The sequence below is a fragment of the Octopus sinensis genome, unplaced genomic scaffold, assembly GCF_006345805.1.
Source record: "Octopus sinensis unplaced genomic scaffold, ASM634580v1 Contig18742, whole genome shotgun sequence".
Taxonomy (NCBI): Eukaryota; Metazoa; Mollusca; class Cephalopoda; order Octopoda; family Octopodidae; genus Octopus; species Octopus sinensis.
This window is the reverse complement of record NW_021835991.1, coordinates 458252-479818: the sequence shown is the minus strand read 5'-3', so window position 1 is coordinate 479818 and position 21567 is coordinate 458252. Positions and strand designations below refer to the sequence as shown.

Here is a 21567-nt window from a genome sequence, read left to right as displayed (position 1 = left end):
TTTATCCAAACCTATCAAGTGAGTTATTTAGTATTCTCTCTAGCGAGTCTCCATCACAGACACTAGTTTTATTTGCTAATTGGCCATTTCTCAAATTGGCCAACAATATTGAAGGAACCAAAAATGGCCAATTTGAGAGGGTTGAGTGTATATCCATTCTAAAAAAACTTTTTGTTTTTTAAAGTAGCATTAACGGTCAGCTGTATTCTATATCATCAACTGTTTGTTTATTATTATTATTATTTGCAACATACGTAGAATCATATTAGTTATAATTTTACTCGTGCAGCATTAAAAACAATCCTTTGAACCAGCCTCCTCCAACCTCCTCTGTCGTGAGCGAGTTTCCTCAGCTCGTCCAGATCCTCACCACTCCTTAGCCTTTTCTTCACACATTTCAGGTCTCCGTCAAGTGTTTCCGGCAGCGTAACACGTGGACGTCCACGGAAGCTCGATCCCTCTTTCAGGAAGTAGCCCTCCATTGCTATGTTAGCTGGGGCAAGCATGTCCATTCGTAGAATATGGCCAAATAACCTCCACCGCATATTGACGATTTCCACACTCAGAGGGCCAGTTCTGCATCTATTGTATAGCGATTCCTGGTTGATTCTTATAGGCCAGTTCAATCCCAGTAGGGATCTAAGTTGCCTGCGGTGAAAAGAATCGAGTCCACGTTGTTCAGTACTAGACATTCCCCAGGTCGCCGAATTATATGTCAGGATTGGTTTGACAAAGGCTTCATACATCCTCAGACGAAGTGACGTACAGAGTCGTCGTTTGCCGATCCACTCTTTCTTTATCTTGTTCATCGTGGCCCAAGCGAGAGCCTTTCTTCTGACAATATCATGGCCGTCCCCAAGTAGAGAACCAAGTTTGTTCGTTTTGCGCCAGGCTTCACTTGAGCTGCTCTCCATCCTCATGATTTCAACGATGTCGGTTTTTCCAACGTTCATTTTAAGGAACCATCTGTTCAGCTCAGCAGGTGCCACTTCAAGGAGTCGAAGTAAGGCCGATTTGTCGTCTGACACGAAGTCGACGTCATCTGCATATACAATTTCGACGATATTGCCAGCATAGAATTTTCGAAGGTCTCGTAGTGCCGTCTCCAGATAGATCACGAATAGCAACGGCGAGAGGGCGTCTCCCTGAGGGGTACCGACGTTGCACGTGAATTCACGGGAAAACGCCGTGCCGACCCGCACCTTGAGCTTTGTGTTCGATAGTAGTACTCTTATCATATTGACAGAGTCAGGGTCCAGGAATTGTTCCAGTATTTTGAGGAGTAGACCACGGCGTACCGTGTCAAAGGCCCTAGACAGGTCTATTCCCAGGACTGTTGTTGCACTTTTGTATCTCTGGGTGATAGCGCAGTACCACTTGTGGGCCCAGACAGCATCGGCGGTGGATCTTCCTGTCCTAAATCCACTATGACTCGGGGATAGATAGTTGTCCACTTGTTTGTTTCGTATTTGATATTTATGTAACATAAAAATAATAAAGTATTAAATAAATTTGTAATGGTTTTTTTCTAAAATTTAAAAAAGAACTTATTTCAAAATTAATTTTCTAATTGAATAAAAATAATTCATCCGGTGGAAATATTGAACATAATTTAAATGATTTTTTAAATACATTTAGAGAGTGCCATTTCAAAAATCCACTTACCTGGTCGTGGATGCCTGTTATCACTTAGGCAGGCATTCCATCCTTTAGTCATCCATTGCACTTTGGATCGCTATCGGGTGAGGTCGGTTCCAGTCGGGCTGTCCTACGGCATATTTTTTTTCGTGTGCTCTTGTGCATTTTTATTTTTGTTCCAATCCATGCATACTAATTGGTATACTAATGAAATTGCAGTTATCACGACTGCAATACTGACTGCCGGTTGTTGACAATTGATTACTACTTTTTCAACTCAGTATTTACATTTTAAAGCGATAAAGTTTCTTTATCTAAAAATTGTTTAAATTGATTTAGTAGATTAGTAACTTAGGTTTTTTTTAGTAGCGAAAAATAAAGCTTTAAAAAAATTGAAAGTAAATCAACCAACTGCACTTTAAAGTCTTTCGGGGCCCGAAGACTAAGCTATTTGACTCCGCAGTGCGTATGGAATGGTATTTTCGGCGAGCACACCGAGACTTGCTGGAAAAGCTAGTTCGTCTCTCTCCGGTCATTTGTTTTCGACAAAATCTTCGATCCTCCAAACGATAGCAGCTGAGTCATCATCTTGTCGACTATTCCAAAAGTTTCGGAAGCAAGGGGTCGAACTCGAAAGTTTCAGAATTGTCTTTTTTACTTTATCCTTTTCTTTTACTCGACCTGGGCATCAGCTCATTTAACGACCTTATTCACTTGTGTGTGGCGAGGAATACTCACCAGCACTCTTTCTATAAGATAGGGTATGCAAACCGTTCGAAAAAATTGTGCTCCCCTACCTGCAGGTGTGGGGCTGGTAGATATCCATACCTATGCGTAAACTAATACCAATACATAAATATTTGTCGTTCAGGAGCAATCTTGTCCCTTGAATTTGGAGAGCTTTGAGTCAGTCTCAGCTGTGTGACAGTTAAAGAGGTCAGCTGAAGTTGATCCAGTTTAAAACGAATTGACTGAAATTTTTTTGCATAAAGTTAGGTTGAACTTTAACTTTCTAAGATAAAATAGATCAAGTTGATATCTTTTTAAACTAAATCAGCAACAATTTAATATCCACAAATACAAGACAATTGACTATTGTTCTGAAAAATTATTTTTCTGAAATTTTGCGTCAGACGTAACGGAAGCATTTGTATCAGAAAACATTCCACTCTATAAATTGAGAAAAAGAGCATTTATCACTTATTCGAATTTATTGGGCATCCACCTCCTTCAGAGTTTACTTGCCACAATATAGTGGAAATTTTACAAGCATTTGCTATAAAGAACAATTATCGAAGACAATTGTTCAAAGAAATTGGGTACCCGCAAGAACCAATAGCTGCGAGATTAGGGAGCTGACTCAAATCTGTTTCTTATTATGCTACAAACTGTCAAATGTTATTCAAGTATGGATTTCTTTAAAAGGAGATTTTTTGCTTATTAAAAAAGCGAAAGAATGTTTATTTAATAAACAACATAATGGAGATCACAATATTCACTTATCATATTTGCTGGATGATTTAGAATTGACAAATTTATATTAACAAAATGATGAATTATAATGACATTCTAAATATGACAATATGTGTATTAACAATGATTATTTTACTTCTAATTACGGAGCCCGAAAAACGATTATTGAAAAAACATTTTAAAGAACTACTATGAGTAAAGGTTGACACTTTTTACAATTTGTAAAAATGAATCTGACAAAGTCGATGGTTTTTCAATTTATCCATTTCAATAAAAGTATCATAAGTTTGTTAATAGTTTTATTCATTCTTTATAAATTTAATATCTTCATATTTTGCAATTGAGCATCTTAATGGAAATAATTGTACTTATGAATAGGCAACGTCCAGAGTGGTGAGTGGCTAATGATTAATGACCATCAAGTTTTATTAGAATATTGTATTGCTTAAATGGCTCAGCTCTGAAATTAATCAGATTCGGGAGAGCATATTCATAATATTCAGACAATACTCCAAAGCGAGGTCAATCTCTGCAGTTGAAAGAGACTTCTCAAAACATGCTGGGTCCATTAGATTTGCCAGTAAGAAATCTGTTAATACTTGATCAGCTCAGGTTTTCATTTTTTCTAAAATAGCCGTACATTCATAATCCATGTAAGTCTGTTCAAGTTTTCTACAAAATGACTAATCTTCGTAAAATCATTTTGCATTTTGTCTACAACGACAGCAATTGGTTTAATCAGCAGCAAATCATTGATTTTTTGTTGATTAAAATCAAATGATTTAAATCAAATAACACTGCTAAACAGTGACCTTAATAGACGCTATAAGCAAAGATTCTCGCTGATATTTACAAACTCGTGAGACCTAGTGCTTACAAAAATATTTTTCTCGAAATCCTGCAAGGTAAGTTAGTTAGTTACTCCGACCTCTCTAGCTTGTAGGAGGCCGGCTGTCCTTAGACACTCAGCAGCGAGTGCTGGGCGCTTCCATAAGTCTATAATGCCCACCGGAGGCCCGGTCCGGAGAAAGCTTCTCGAAGCAATAGGCATAGATGGCCCGGATGATGAGACTAATAGCCAGATTCATCAATTAGGAGGAAATGTCCAGAACGAAGTTGTGCCAAAGATGTTCTCGTTTCTCTGTCCAGCTAAGACTCCGAGTCGTTCACCAGAGGAAAGGAGTCGTCTAGTAATTTATTCCAGGCAAGTTTTCGAATAGTCTTAATGGAGACATGGTCGTGTATCTGCTTTGTCCTCGATTTCTCGGAGGAAGGCTCAGAAATTTTAGACAGTTCACTGGTTAGATTTGCAATGGTAGGTACTATCATACGGCTGTTTTTTGTATGAGAGAGGAAATGACATAGGTAGTCTGATTCATGGCTGTACTGAGGAATTGCAGGTTCCGCATGCGAAGGTGATCTTCCACAGGGAGAATGGTGGTTTCCCATTGGAGATGGTCGGAAGGAGTGAATAGCATGCATCTAGTAATTGTTTAGAGAGCACCATTTTAGATCCTTTGAAGTTTTTGATTGTTACTGGATGAAAGAGAAGAGCCCCAAGCGGGGCTAGCGTAGTTAAGGGAGGTCCTGACATATTATTTGTAGATTATTCTTAGCGTTTCTTAGTCTTGACCGAAGGAGGATCCGGACACTGCACGGAGGACATTCCGAAGCTTTGGAGATGTCAATCGAATCCAGAATAGTGAAAAGTGCTGGTTTGTTGTTAAAACCATCCGCAATAAAGTCCGTTAGTTTTGTTAGATGAATAGAGGTGGAGTGAGATGGGCGGAAACCATGTTGGGATCTAGACAGGTTGATGTGTGTTTAAAAATGAATCTCTCCAAGACTTTCGAAGCGACATAAAGCAGGGAGATGGACGGAAAGAAACTGGGTCCCGAGGATCCTTTTCGACTTGAGTTTTGGAATTATAGTTGATTGTTTCCATAACATGGGGACATATCCAACATTCAATGAAATTTGAAAAATGTCCGTGATGGTTAGAAGACCATTCGGCCCAAGGTTTTTTAGATGATAAATGCATATTCCGTCAAGGGGTTTCGCCGGCGAATTCTTAGCATTAAGATTAGGGCACGTATGTCCAACCAGTCTATCATGATCTGAGAGACGTTTGGTGACGGAGGGGGATTTAATGTGCGTACACGATTTGATCTGTCCATGTTGATCTGACAGGTAGGGCTGTAGTGGGACATAATGTCATCCCCTTGTTCTCGGAATGACTTCGAGCGGAGACGTTTATTTATCCCAAATTCGTGAATGGAAATGTGTAAGGTCTGTCCGGAAAAAATAGATTTCAATCCAAAATTCAATTGAATCGGTACGATGATCCAGTGTATACAAACTCTTTCCACCTGGCTCTTTTGTTTTGTAGAATGTGGTCAGTGATTATCCCGTTAATACTTGATAATCAGGAGCCCGAGTTGGAGTCCCAGACGCCATTCCTCTTTATTCCCCGTCTCTCTTTTATGAGGTCAATGATCTCCTTTGTAAAAAGTGGTTTTGCCCCACGGATGAATCCTTTGGGAATGTATTTTCGGTCTGCAGAGATTATGCAATTGTTGAAGTTTTTTATTTAAAATTTAGGACTGAGAAGTTTGAGAGATACTGATCAGTTTCTTGTTGGAATTTCGACTCCACTCCGCGTTTGTAGTTGATAAATGTCCTTTTGGTAATAGGACTTTGGAAGTATTTTTTATCTCTAAAATTACGGGGTTGTGATCAGAAGGAGGGTCTTAAGGAACCGATCAGGAATGTCCGAGAGGTGCACACAATGTGTTCTTCAATGGCAAGACAGGAGAGGTCTGGAATGTAGCCCTTCGAACAATTTGTAGGAGGAGGAATGTACATCTCGACGTATAAACAAATATATTTTAATTATTTTTTCATTATTTATTAATTTAGTTTGATTTTAATGGGATTGTCTATTGGATTGTCTGGATTTTCATATTTTTTAAGAATAAGAAATTAATTGTTATTAGTACTGTGACGAACTCCAAGTGGGCGTTGGGAAAAATGTGGAACGTATAGAATTGGTAGTGTTAGTGAAGGGAATGTTGTCACGGATGAGGGTGATAAGACCTCCTCAATTCAGTCCATTAGGGCGGTCCATACGAACGGTTGAGAATCTCTTGAATCTAGGGGTAGAACGTGTCGATGTCAGGCCGGTTTCCTGTATTAAGGCAATGTCCACATCATGAGAGGATTCGAATTTTAAAATCATTTTAATTGTATATTAATAAATTTAGTTTATTATTAAAATAATTACGATTTTATTTTTACCCATAAAAAATTAAGTAATAAAAGGACAAAATCACATTTTTGTTGTAATGGGTTGCTTTATTATTTGAAAAATTCTATAGAAAATTCAATTCAAATCAAGAATGGCCAAAATAAGAAAAAATCCTTGACCAAAAAAATAATGTAATTTACAATTTACATAATTTCTAGTGAACTACCTAGCTCAAAGAAAATTAATTTAAATGATCAAAATAGCATCCAACCAAAAAATAGACCTAAAAAAATTATTGGTGCCACGATGTTTACAGGAGAATTGTTGTTCCTTGTTGCATGGTTGTGCAATTAAAGATAATGTTTCCCAGGAAAGGATCAGATCAGCGCACACTGGTCCCTGCATCTGAATTCAAGATTTCGAATCCACAGCTTGTTATTGAATTCTATCAAAATAATCTAAAATTTAAATGATTTTTTGTAATTCAACTTTTATGATGTAATATAATCGATTTTATCATACGACTTAGTTTTAGGAAATGTGCACTTTTTTAATGAAATCTGGCGAGATGCAGAATTTTGCGAGCAATAGAAGTTTTGAACCTCTAATTGTTTACCATTAATTGAAATTTATTTAAAGTTTTAAAATTATAAAAGAGTTAAGAAATTCTAGAATTATTAAAAAAATTAATAAAAATAATCATCCAGAGTTTTTTCTTCATAGATAGGTCCTCATCCATCTCAACGATACTATAATCAACAAATTCTGTTTGTTCTATTGGAGACGCAATTTTAAGCGTCGTGATCATTTGTGATGTGGTGTCTATTTAAAGAAGTTAATTACAAAATTATTTTAATCGGATCAACAAACACACCGGAAAATTGTACAACCAAGTGAATTCATTAAAGAAAAAGAAAGAAATCATTCCATATTTTTCATCATGACAACTGAGAGACAAAATATGGAAACTGAAGCCCCATAGATTTCCGATCCCTGATCTATCTCAATATAATCCCAATAAAAAATCATTTATTTAAAATAAATTATAAAGAATCACTCCAATTTTGATAGCTTTTTATTCAAATCTACTGACCTATCCTTCCAATATTGAATCTAAATCAATAATTAAAAACAAATAAATACCAAAGATTCGTCTTCATTTTGTAACGGAATATCAACGATGGTCTTCAATTCCTCGCCATCATTATTTCGCATCACTCTAATCTGATCCAAACACGTGGTTTTATTCAATTCAGGATTTAACATTTTTGCCCTATTTTTTCTTGAGTTTTGAGGGTTCTCAATCACAGTTCTATCTTGTTCTGTTGAAGTAAATAATTTTTTCAATATTTTAAGCTCCTTTTCAAGTTTATAATTTTTTTGCTTAATTTTCAACTCAGACGACCTCAATTCTTCATTGAGAACACGTAATCCACGTGACTCGTCCCTTGCAAGTTCTACTTCTTCACTGCCATTAATTAGACTATTCAATTCATTACCGACACGTGTATAATTCATTCAAATGGCGGGAAATTATGTGTTGAGCTTTAACATAATCAGCTACACTCGACTCAAGTTGATCAGCAGTGGATCGATTTTGCCGTGAAAGTAATTCAACTTGATCTTTTGACCGTTCGCACTTTTTTAATTTTTACAAAATACTTGTTCTTTCAGATTTTTGTTACAAATTTTTAAATTTTCAAAATCCGCCCTTGTAGTTGACAGCCCGTCTCTAAGATTTTGAATCTAAAATTATCGAATATCGGGAAATACTTCAGCATTCTTAATCTCAATGTCTCCTCCTAGAAAGTCCTTGGTTTGACGCAATGTCTCCAATTCATTCTCTAAAGACTCCAATTGTGACTTTTGATCGGAGACAGTTTTGGAGGCCTGTTCTAGTTCAGCGATAAGTATTCTTTTTGATTCGAACACGCCCTCCAATTCTCGTATTTTTTGTGCTTTTTCACATGTTTCGTGTTTCAATTTTTTAATTAAATTTTCAGCCTTTTCAGCTTTTTTTGCGTTTTTAATGACGATTTTATCAACTTTTAACTTGAGTTGTTCCAGCTTTCTTCCAGATTCTTCCCCCTGGTTTTACTACTTTAAAACATAACTTTTGCTATTAATGAAGCACATTGGTCCTCAAGTTGTATTTTTTGAATTCCCGCCATTTCCAAACTATTTTTAACTAACAGAATTTCTCGTTTCTGGACATTCAGGTCTTCTACGAGTTGTTCATGTTCTTCATTTGAGAATTTATGGGTAGACTTGTAGTCTTTTAAAGCTGTTTTTGCGCAAACAAGTTCCGAATCGCTTTCTTTGAGCTACAATGTCCTGATTTTATTTATTACTTGTTTATAAACATTTTCCAAATCTTTCTGAGCTTGTGCCAACTTGTCGGCCATTTCTTCGTAGTTTTCAACCATTTCTTTCTCACGTTGGCTTAATAATACGATTCTTTGTTGTGATGCCTCAAAATTCTTCTCAATCTCATTAATTTCTAATTTAAGATCTTCATTAATATCCTCAGTTTCTCTTAAATCAACTAAAATCCGAAATTTCTAAAAATATACAAATTGGTTACTTCAGTTTGGATTTTTTGGATCTCACTGCTCTGACAAGCCACAATTTCCTCTAAAGAAATGACTTTATCCATTTGTTGGTTAAAATTCTCAAGTAAATTATTCCTGTCTTCCATTATATGTTCCATCTCATCATTCATCTCCTCAATCTTGGAAGAACTTGATTCCTCCTTTGATTTGCTCTCAGACAACTTTAGTTCATAATCTCTCAACTTGTCATTCGCATATGTCAACTAAAATAATTAATTTAATATTACTGCTTCAAATCTTCTTTCCGATTCTGTTTTCTCTTCAAATAAAACTGATTGTAAATCACAAATAAGAATCTTGTTATTTTCGTTATTTTGTCGTTCATTTCTTAATGAGGAGTGAGCACCGTCTAAAGCAGATTCCAGCCTTGATATGAATTCTAACTGCTTTTTTCTTTCCGACATTTCCTGAGCTTTATTCTGCTCTACATTACGTCTAAAATCCTCTAATTGAGAGTTCAATAATGAAATCTGCCAATCTATATCTAACAGTAACCTGCTCAGTACTGACTTCGTTCTCTTTGGAATAGTGGTCCAATTCTTGTTCCAATTGATCAATCTAAAATGAGGCATTCGGGGAAATCACTCTGTGAGTTTTCCGTTCGTTTTCAAGGTTAATTTCGTTCGTTTGTAACTTGAAAGATTTCAGATCAACAGCAATGGAGTCTTTCTGGTCAATTTGAAATTTTAACTGGGAAATTTAGAATATTTTAAATTTTACTTCCAGTTTGATGTTGGAGAGCTTTTCCTTTAGTATCTTTAGTTCTAAATCTCTTTTGGAGATTTTTTCAATCATTTCATTTATCTAAATAATTTTAACTATAATATTTTTTAATTTTATATTTAATTTACAAAAATATAATTTTAATAAAATATTTTAAACACAATTCTTTACTTGGTCTTTTTGTGATAAGCATCGATTATTCAATGACTCACATTCTTCAGTGGCTTTTTGTGTCTGATAACTCGATTTACTGTTATCAGCCACAAGTTTGCTTATAGTCTGCCTCAATACAGTATTATCTGTTTGTAGTGACCTGAATTCGTCCTGTTTTACCATTTTAGCCTGATTGTTCATATCGATCTAAATCATAGATATTACACTTAACTTGAACTAATTTTAAGTTCTCTTCTTGTAATTTATCGTGTGAAATTCTCATTTCTCTTATTTGTTCTTCCCTTTGTTCAATATTGCCTTTCATTTGCTTGATTCCCTGTCGAGTCCTGTTCAACTCATTGGATAATCTGTGTATCACATCGTCTCTTTCTGCAATCTAATATTTTATTTAATAATTAATTTAAAATAATTATTAATTAACTAAAAAACCTCTTTAGAGTTTTCAAATTCATCCTAAATTTTTTTTAGAAAAAATACTTTTAACTGTTCCGAACTCAGTCGGTCTCTTAATGAGGCATTTTCTCTGCACAATTTTTCCTCAGAGATCTGTAAACACTGAAGTTGGTCTTTAAGGAACTCGCAGTGTTTTTTAAGTCCAAAAAAATCTTCTTCCAAGCTTTGAATGAGACTTTCTTTGCTCTCCAATGCCGATTGCACGAAGGCTGTCTCATCAATTTGTTTAGAAAGCTGAGCTCGTAGTTCATCCGTTTGGTCTGGTTGGATTTGTTCAAAAGACTGTTGGTCATTTTGGGCAAGAATTGCATTTTCAAGCCAACGTTGGATAGTATGGTTCTTGTTTTCCGTTTCATTGTCATTTGATTGTTGTCTTGTTGGGGAAAATTGTTTGTTGTGATGGTTTTCCAGCTCGGAATCTTCTTCTTTTTGGCGGATATATTCTTTTAATGATACTATCTATTCATTAATAAACATTTAACTTTGAATAACTTATTTATATTAGTTTATATTTAATAATTGTACATATATTAATTAATATCGATCTAATCCCACCAAATAATTATTGCTATATATTTATTTGAAATAAATAAAATGAATACTTGGTCAATTTTTTGTTCATACATATCTTTAAGTGCTGAATACTCTTTTTCTAAAAACAAAATTTTGTGTTCATTTGATTTATTTTGCTCAAATAGAACTGCAATGTCAGAATTTTCATTTTTATCAAATAATAAAGAAATGAGTAATTTGTTCTGATCAGTCAAATCTCTGTTATATTCTTGATATATTGTAGTTTTTCTATTTGAAATAAATGATTGAAAATTAACCTCTGAGTTGTTTTCATCGTATTTTAAGTTGTTTATTTCTTTTTCATAAACTAACTGATGATCTTGAATAATTCTCAGTAAACTCTCATTTGTACTTTCCGTCATTTTGTAATAACAAACGTTGCTAAGCAATATTTATTCAATTTAAAATTTGAATAAAACTTATAAAATTATCACAAAACTTGTCTAAACGTATTAAAAATTCTCACATTAACTCTTTTTCATAAAATCTGCAAAAACCTTTTTTAAGCTTCTCGTATCTTTTTGACTGCTTTGACTCTTCTGTAATCTAATGATATTTTATTTTGTGTATTTAATTCTCTACAATTCCTGGGAATATTCCCTATGCTATTGAACAGTAGTTCCACATTATGATGAAAATTATTTTTACTTTAATATATTTACTTTCATATCACCGATATCATAGTTCTCTTGATATTCCATACACAACACCAGAACCCAATTAATAAGCCTTTATTTTAGTTCTAACTCTGTTCATAAAATAGATACAATTTTATAAACACAAAATAAATGAAAATATTAAGATTATTTAAAAAGTATTTTAAATGCAATAAATATTTTGAAATTGTTTATTGCATTTGTGGTGTTTCTATTTGTACTATTTATATTTTATTTATTTTTAGTCATATAATGCCATATTTTTTCACTCCGCATTCTTTAATGAATCGAGATATTCAATTCTTGCTCCAGCTGTATAAATCAATTTGTAACTCATAGAGAATCACAATATGTCCCCACATTTTTCCACGGTATTTGAATGAAGAACAGGCTATTTATAGATCGATTTATGAGGCTGGTGGAAGCTGGGGATATATATTTTTTTGAACCAGTAATTAATTTTGTTTAATTTCTTTAAAGTATTTAATGAAAATAAGACCAAAGTCAGTAAAATCAGCACTTAAAAGAATTAAAAAATGTGTTTATGATAAACTGGAAGTAAAAATTGACGATACCTGCTCTATATGTCTTGACACGTACAAACCAAAGACAAACGTAGCTAAACTCAAATGCGGTCATTTTTTTCATTTCTCGTGTGTTAAAAAATGGCTGAAAGAAATGGAATCTCGCAAATTAACCTGCCCATATTGCCGGGCAAAAGTTTGATAGTTTTGTTTTCTTTATTTGTTATTTGAGTTTGTTGTTGAATTAAAAAATATTTAATATAATGCAGCAGCTAATTAATTTGAAATATTTTTTTAAATAAAAGTATTGAAAATTTGAAAACATTAGTGTGATTGAACAAGGGAGATGGTTATAGATTTTTAAACAAATAAGAATATTTCCAAAAAAAATTTTCGAGTTTTGTCATTTTTCATATTTTAATTTAAGTGATTTATTATAAATTTATTTCAACTGTCCTAGCTCATTTTATAATCGGAGACAAAATTTATCAAATGTCTCTTAATATTCTGGAAAATGAACAAACTCTTTTATTACTAACTGTTGATGTTTAATTTGTATATACTTCGGTCTGATGGTTAATGGATCCACATCGAAACACTACCATATAAGAGTCACGTTGACTAAGTCACAAATAATGCTCTATTTCAGTGGTTCTCAACGGTGGGCGATTCGCCCCCTAGGGGCGATTTTTTCTGCCAGGGGGGCGATGGCTGATTGCTAATATTTGAAAAATTAAAATCTTATGTTAGAAGTCAATAATCTTTGAAAAAATAAAGATATATAATCGAGTCTAATAACATGATATTTGTATTATATTTTATTTAAATTTCTAAGCGTGATTTCTAGTTATCTTTATGGGTCGTGTTCAAAAAAAAGTCAGAATGTATTAAGATGAATATATTTCTCTTTGATTTATTAAAAATCCTCAGGATCCTAATAAACCACTGTCTTCAATGTGGTAGAATCTTTTTGAATGAGGCTATGAAACCGTGTTGTTTGATTAAACATTTTAAGCGAAAACACATAATTCAGTTGAGAAAACGCTAGACTTTTTCTAGAATTAAAAAAGAATTTTGAAAAAACACCTTACCGTCAATCTTTAATAAAAATAGATTTCAAAATGTCTCTGGATTATCTTATTCATATAAATTTGCAGGGATAATCGCAAAAACTGGTTGCATTATTATTTTAGATTATAGGTAATGCCGATTCGATTGCAGAAAATATCATCCGTTTTTGCTTAAATTTATTTATTTTACAAAAAGATTCTTCAAATATTATGAAGACTATTTTATTAAGCAACGACACTATACGAAGAAGAATTGATGAAATTTCTAATGAAATTGAACAATCTTTAATTTTATTTCTCAGAGAACGCAAGTTTTCAGTCCAACTTGACGAATCAGTTGTCGTTGATAATCAGTCAATTTTGATGGCATATGTAAGGTATTACTTTTTATAAAGATATTTCGATGATGATTTTATTTTGCAAGAAGAGTTATTATTTGCAAAATCTTTAGTCACGGATACTACAGGATTCTCAATATTCAAAATGTTTGAATCTTATTTATTCTTAAATGATATTCCATTTGAACATATTTTATCGTGCGCAACAGATGGCGCAATGGCTATGGTTGGAAAATATCGTGGTTTTTTTTAGCTTTTCTAAAACAAAAATCTCCAATGTCCACTTCAATTCATTGTATTTTACATCGGCATCATTTAATTGCAAAAAAGGAGATTATGTTAATTTAATTAATTGCAAACGAATTATAAATACATTCATTGAAAAAATTCAATTTTACAAATTTAATTTAAGTAATAGAAAGTTTGGAAAATTCGATTTTTATGACCACACTTTTGATGACAACGATCTGAAAATTTATGAATTTCATCTAGAATCTTTGGAACAAGATTTGAAAAAAAAGATTTGAAGATTTAATTAATTTAAACTTTTCTGATTGGATGATTAATCCTTGGTTGCCCATTCATTATGATTCTGATGATGAATGTCAAGAAGAATTAATAGAACTAAAAAACGACGAAGAACTGAAAATAAAATTTAAAAATGAAAACCTGACACAATTCTGGGGAGAAAAATCTATAAAAATGAAATTCCCGAAATTATGGGAAAAAATGATGCCAATAATATTAGGTTTTCCTACGTCATACTGCGTAGAGAGAGGATTCAGCACTCTGAATAGTATGATCGGAAAAAAAAGAAACAAACTAAATATAGAAGAAAGAGGCGACATTAGAATTACACTTACGAAAAGAAGTACAAATTTTGAAAAACTTGTCAATCTTCATCAACCACAAGGATCTCATTAAAACTCTTATTTTTTAAATAAAAATTTTTACTAATGAAATAAGGGGGCGATATAAAAATTGGAGAGGCGAAAAAAATTCCAAGGGGGGCGATACAAAAATAAAGGTTGAGAACCACTGCTCTATTTATTGGGATTTAATTAATGAATAATAAATTGTTATGTTCTAGTCAATAAAATGACTATAAATGACCCGTTGGCTAAAAGTATGCTTGGGATGGTAGAATACAGCCGTCGTGTGTTCGATTCCAAATGAGGCTGCTTTTAAGCTGAGGTTAATCTTCTCTACCTTCCCCACCCGTGAGACGGCGAGTCCTTCTAGCACGGCACAGTTGTTTAAAGGTGATTTCCATCTTCTCTTATTTACATTATCAATGACAATTTTTTATTATGCAAAACCTTCCCGAAAAACAAATAAAGTTTGGCCAGCGATGGTAGGGAACTGCCAGAAATGGGAACTCGGCATCGAAACTGTAATGAAGATTTCGGCACAAACGACTCCTTTCCTCTGTCTCTGCTTTGGATTAGCATGTTGTGAGTGCTGTTTTTGCTTGAATTGTCGACTTTAAAGTGCAACTTGGGGGTTATGCAAAAAAATTATAATTCAATTAAGCAATCGTTTCTTTCTGTCGAAATTGATGCATTCCTTCTGAGTTTCTTTACTGAAAAATAATTTTTATTCAAATTTAACAGTTTTTTAAGTCATACTTTTAATTTAAAGAAAAAAGAAAACACAAAAAAATCAATTATCTTTAATTTTAAAATAACCTTCACAGTTAAGAACAAGTATCCATTTGAACAGCCACAAAAAATATAATCGCAAAACTCAAAAGAATCTAAATAGTCAGTGAATTTTCCTCCTGTCGCGAATTCTTACAATTCATTCCTAATATTTTTCTGAAATTATAATAATTGGAAAAAATTTGAAAATGTTATCTACATATGTATTTATTCCTGTTATTGTTTACAAATGAGAATATATGATTTTACTTCAGTTTTGTTGACTTTGTCGGTTTTGTTGAATCATTTCTTCTTCGACAATGTTCAACCAAGTTAGACATATACAATCTCGTTTTTTTGTTCTAATTCCTAATCCCGTTTCATCGCAATTAAAAATATTTTTAATGTTATAGTTATTAACATAGTTAGCTACTTTTACAGAAATGTTTTTGGGAATAATTCCTGAACCGGAAATAACATACTGCCTTGCTTTAAAAAGCATTCATAACCAATTTTATCAAAGTTTATTAAAACAATTTGATTGTAAGAACTTTATTAATTTTTATATAAATTTAAAAAATCAAGTTCCCCACTTAGAGCTTCAGTCAATTTTCAAAAAATAGCTGGCTTTTCCGAAGCATACCAATAGCCATTCCATCTTATCCTCTGCTGCTAATTAAATCCTAAATAATTATACAGATTAAATATCCATTTTTGAAAAAAATTTCCAAATTATTCCTAAAATAACAAACAATTAAATTGCTTTAAATGTTTCATATCAAATTGCGTTTTTTATTAAAAATCCATTCCAAACCTTCCAAAAATACCAAAGAAATGATTTTCTACGAACTCAAGTTTAAATTAAAGCTGATTTTGAAAGTACTTTAAATTTGAAATTTAAAAATAAATTATTCTAAATATACTTCAAATTCTGTTTTCTAAATAAATAAATTCATAATAAAAATTCAGTAGACAACTACATTTAATTTGCATTTAAATTAATTTAAATAAGAATTGCGAAAAATATTATTAGATTAAGTCTTGAAATTTAAAATAAACTTGGAAAATTTTATAAATAACAAAAAGATACAATAAAAACTAATCATGTCGAAATTAAATAAAAAAATGTCGGAATAATCAATTTTACTTATCAAATTATATATCATTTGGAAAATAACGGAAATTCTTCTTTTATATTAAATTTTGAATCCTAAATTGGAATTTAATAATTCCTATTTAAAATTGCATTAATTTCCAATATATTTCTATTTTTAGCATCACATGGAAAAATTCCAACTGTAGAATATAGTTTTTAGATACTTGAAAAATAACCAAAAACTAGTACCATCCGATTATCGAATAATCATTTTAAAAATACGTTAGAGATTTAATATTCAAAAGCTAGTTTTGCTAAATCTAAATATTTAAATTCTCCTGGAAAAACTATGTCTTGATTTTGAATAATAATTTCTATAAAATCAATTTATTAATATTTTTATGTATTTTATTTATATTCTATAGATAATTATTATTTTTTTATTTTATTTAATTATAAAATACGTTTTTCTATAAAATCATTAGTTTCTTGCTCTTATTGGCTTAATTTCCTATTCCTATTGCGACAATATTGTTTAATCATATCAAACGTAAAAATGTCGCGAAATGGAGAAAATGAAATTGACGACGAACTTTTAGGGTATCGCATAATAGCACGAGACGATCATCCTTTAATTACTCAAATTTATTATGAAATCGATTCAGATTATTCTCCATCGTACCAATTTGATACTCAAGAAGAACAATCTTCTCGATATCCAGATTTTTCTGACTTTATCAGTTTAGAAGTCGATCAAGATGTAGCATCTGTGTTTATACATTTTAGGACTTAAGACGTAGAAGTATTAAAAAGCGAAGAATTAATTTCTTACTTGGGAAGCCTAAAAAATACAAATCAATTCTTAAATCTCGCAGGACTTTGAAGAGTGAAAAAGATTACGATGTTTGTTCAATTTGCCTTGAAATGTACAATATAAATTCAAAAATTGCTCAATTCCCTTGTTCTCATTTTTTTCATCGATCTTGTGCTAGGAAATGGATTTTAGTTTGATTATTTTATATTATATAGATAAAATGGACCTGTCCGTATTGCAGAGCTGGTTTGTTGTAACTTGTCATGTTTTCTATTTTTAATTTATTTCTTTCCAGACGAATTAAATGATATTTAATATCAGTATTACAAATTATTAGCCTCTTAATTGAAGCAAGTCATTCGTACGAAGATAATATGGAGAATGAGGGGAAAAGAGTCGTAACTAACTTGGAGATAGAGGATCAAGGAGTGGTGTTGGTTACTTTTTCCTCTAAAAGGAGGAGATTAACCTCCAGCAGATAACGGTCGGATTAACATCAATTAAATAATTTGTTTAACAAATTACAAATTATAGTGAAGTGTAGTCTGAGTGCTTCTTTGTGAATCAGTACGAATTTTAGTCTGTCTCGATAATCGTTTTGGCTAAACATCAATGTCCCTGTGGCGTTTTGACTGGTTAGGTTGGCTACCACACTTTCTTATGTAGTAACGAATTTAAATGCTTTTCAGGAACATCTGCCAGTCTTTTGGAATTGCTGAATTCTACTTTCAATTTAAACATGTAGGGATCTTTTTTTAATCAAGTTTTAATTGCTGAGCTGGAAATTTTACAGAAATACTCTCGTTCGTAATTTATTTGATATTAGCACAATAAAAATTTTTAATGAATATTGACAAAAATTACTGGTATAAATCAGTGATTCTCAAGCTTTTTTAATTAGGGGCCACAAACATAAAAAAATTAAAGGGGCCACCAATATTTTTATAGTAATTATTTATTATTTAAACATCAAAATTAGCTTTAATTTTACAAGTTTAAGTACGCAACAAATCACTTAATTCAAACAGTTTACTAAATGTCGATTCGCATGCATATGTTTATCTTAGCATCGCTTAATTGATTTTATCGTTATTGATTAGATTCGGAAATCGGCAATCTGGTAGTCTTAATAATAAAATGGTATGGTGTGTGTCTGTCTGTCTGTCTGTGTGTCTGTCTGTCTGTCTGTGCACACCCACATTCAAATTGTTACAAACCAGATCAAATTGTCAAAACCTTCCCTTTTGTAGTTATTCGATAATGAGGCACAATAAAAGGTTGATATCCTCTAAGAACCTTCCTGTCAAAAAATTTTAATAAGAAAGAATATCCTCGATGATGAGGTCCCCCAAAACCTTCAAGTCAATTTTCTGCGTTTTGTTAAAATGAACAACAAGAAAGTCCTCGACTCACATGATGTGGTCCCCCAAAACCTTCAAGCCAAAAAATTAAAAAAAATTATTTTCTGCGTTTTTGTTAAAATGAACAACAAGAAAGTCCTCGACTCACATGATGTGGTCCCCCAAAACCTTCAAGCCAAAAAATTAAAAAAAATTATTTTCTGCGTTTTTGTTAAAATGAACAACAAGAAAGTCCTCGACTCACATGATGTGGTCCCCCAAAACCTTCAAGCCAAAAAATTAAAAAAAATTATTTTCTGCGTTTTTGTTAAAATGAACAACAAGAAAGTCCTCGACTCACATGATGTGGTCCCCCAAAACCTTCAAGCCAAAAAATTAAAAAAAATTATTTTCTGCGTTTTTGTTAAAATGAACAACAAGAAAGTCCTCGACTCACATGATGTGGTCCCCCAAAACCTTCAAGCCAAAAATTAAAAAAATTATTTTCTGCGTTTTTGTTAAAATGAACAACAAGAAAGTCCTCGACTCACATGATGTGGTCCCCCAAAACCTTCAAGCTAAAAAATTAAAAAAATTATTTTCTGCGTTTTTGTTAAAATGACCAACAAGAAAGTCCTCGACTCACATGATGTGGTCCCCCAAAACCTTCAAGCCAAAAAATTAAAAAAAATTATTTTCTGCGTTTTTGTTAAAATGAACAACAAGAAAGTCCTCGACTCACATGATGTGGTCCCCCAAAACCTTCAAGCCAAAAAATTAAAAAAATTATTTTCTGCGTTTTTGTTAAAATGAACAACAAGAAAGTCCTCGACTCACATGATGTGGTCCCCCAAAACCTTCAAGCTAAAAAATTAAAAAATTATTTTCTGCGTTTTTGTTAAAATGACCAACAAGAAAGTCCTCGACTCACATGATGTGGTCCCCCAAAACCTTCAAGCCAAAAATTAAAAAAATTATTTTCTGCGTTTTTGTTAAAATGAACAACAAGAAAGTCCTCGACTCACATGATGTGGTCCCCCAAAACCTTCAAGCCAAAAAATTAAAAAAAATTATTTTCTGCGTTTTTGTTAAAATGAACAACAAGAAAGTCCTCGACTCACATGATGTGGTCCCCCAAAACCTTCAAGCCAAAAAATTAAAAAAAATTATTTTCTGCGTTTTTGTTAAAATGAACAACAAGAAAGTCCTCGACTCACATGATGTGGTCCCCCAAAACCTTCAAGCTAAAAAATTAAAAAAATTATTTTCTGCGTTTTTGTTAAAATGACCAACAAGAAAGTCCTCGACTCACATGATGTGGTTTCCCAAAACCTTCAAGCCAAAAAATTAAAAAAATTATTTTCTGCGTTTTTGTTAAAATAAACAACAAGAAAGTCCTCGACTCACATGATGTGGTCCCCCAAAACCTTCAAGCTAAAAAATTAAAAAAATTATTTTCTGCGTTTTTGTTAAAATGAACAACAAGAAAGTCCTCGACTCACATGATGTGGTCCCCCAAAACCTTCAAGCCAAAAAATTAAAAAAAATTATTTTCTGCGTTTTTGTTAAAATGAACAACAAGAAAGTCCTCGACTCACATGATGTGGTCCCCAAAACCTTCAAGCTAAAAAATTAAAAAAAATTATTTTCTGCGTTTTTGTTAAAATGACCAACAAGAAAGTCCTCGACTCACATGATGTGGTCCCCCAAAACCTTCGAGCCAAAAAATTAAAAAAAATTATTTTCTGCGTTTTTGTTAAAATGAACAACAAGAAAGTCCTCGACTCACATGATGTGGTCCCCCAAAACCTTCAAGCTAAAAAATTAAAAAAATTATTTTCTGCGTTTTTGTTAAAATGAACAACAAGAAAGTCCTCGACTCACATGATGTGGTCCCCCAAAACCTTCAAGCCAAAAAATTAAAAAAATTATTTTCTGCGTTTTTGTTAAAATGACCAACAAGAAAGTCCTCGACTCACATGATGTGGTCCCCCAAAACCTTCAAGCCAAAAAATTAAAAAAAATTATTTTCTGCGTTTTTGTTAAAATGAACAACAAGAAAGTCCTCGACTCACATGATGTGGTCCCCCAAAACCTTCAAGCTAAAAAATTAAAAAAATTATTTTCTGCGTTTTTGTTAAAATGAACAACAAGAAAGTCCTCGACTCACATGATGTGGTCCCCCAAAACCTTCAAGCCAAAAAATTAAAAAAATTATTTTCTGCGTTTTTGTTAAAATGAACAACAAGAAAGTCCTCGACTCACATGATGTGGTCCCCCAAAACCTCAAGCTAAAAAATTAAAAAAATTATTTTCTGCGTTTTTGTTAAAATGAACAACAAGAAAGTCCTCGACTCACATGATGTGGTCCCCCAAAACCTTCAAGCTAAAAAATTAAAAAAATTATTTTCTGCGTTTTTGTTAAAATGACCAACAAGAAAGTCCTCGACTCACATGATGTGGTCCCCCAAAACCTTCAAGCCAAAAAATTAAAAAAAATTATTTTCTGCGTTTTTGTTAAAATGAACAACAAGAAAGTCCTCGACTCACATGATGTGGTCCCCCAAAACCTTCAAGCCAAAAAATTAAAAAAAATTATTTTCTGCGTTTTTGTTAAAATGAACAACAAGAAAGTCCTCGACTCACATGATGTGGTCCCCCAAAACCTTCAAGCTAAAAAATTAAAAAATTATTTTCTGCGTTTTTGTTAAAATGAACAACAAGAAAGTCCTCGACTCACATGATGTGGTCCCCCAAAACCTTCAAGCCAAAAAATTAAAAAAAATTATTTTCTGCGTTTTTGTTAAAATGAACAACAAGAAAGTCCTCGACTCACATGATGTGGTCCCCCAAAACCTTCAAGCTAAAAAATTAAAAAAATTATTTTCTGCGTTTTTGTTAAAATTAACAACAAGAAAGTCCTCGACTCACATGATGTGGCCCCCAAAACCTTCAAGGTAAAAAATTAAAAAAATTATTTTCTGCGTTTTTGTTAAAATGAACAACAAGAAAGTCCTCGACTCACATGATGTGGTCCCCCAAAACCTTCAAGGTAAAAAATTAAAAAAATTATTTTCTGCGTTTTTGTTAAAATGAACAACAAGAAAGTCCTCGACTCACATGATGTGGTCCCCCAAAACCTTCAAGGTAAAAAATTAAAAAAATTATTTTCTGCGTTTTTGTTAAAATGAACAAC

At 32.5% G+C, this 21567-nt stretch overlaps 1 pseudogene; it reads left to right on the top strand.

The window, feature by feature from the left end:
- The first annotated feature begins 1657 nt into the window (after positions 1-1657).
- LOC115231597 lies at positions 1658-1805 on the top strand (annotated as a pseudogene).
- The last annotated feature ends 19762 nt before the right edge of the window (positions 1806-21567 follow it).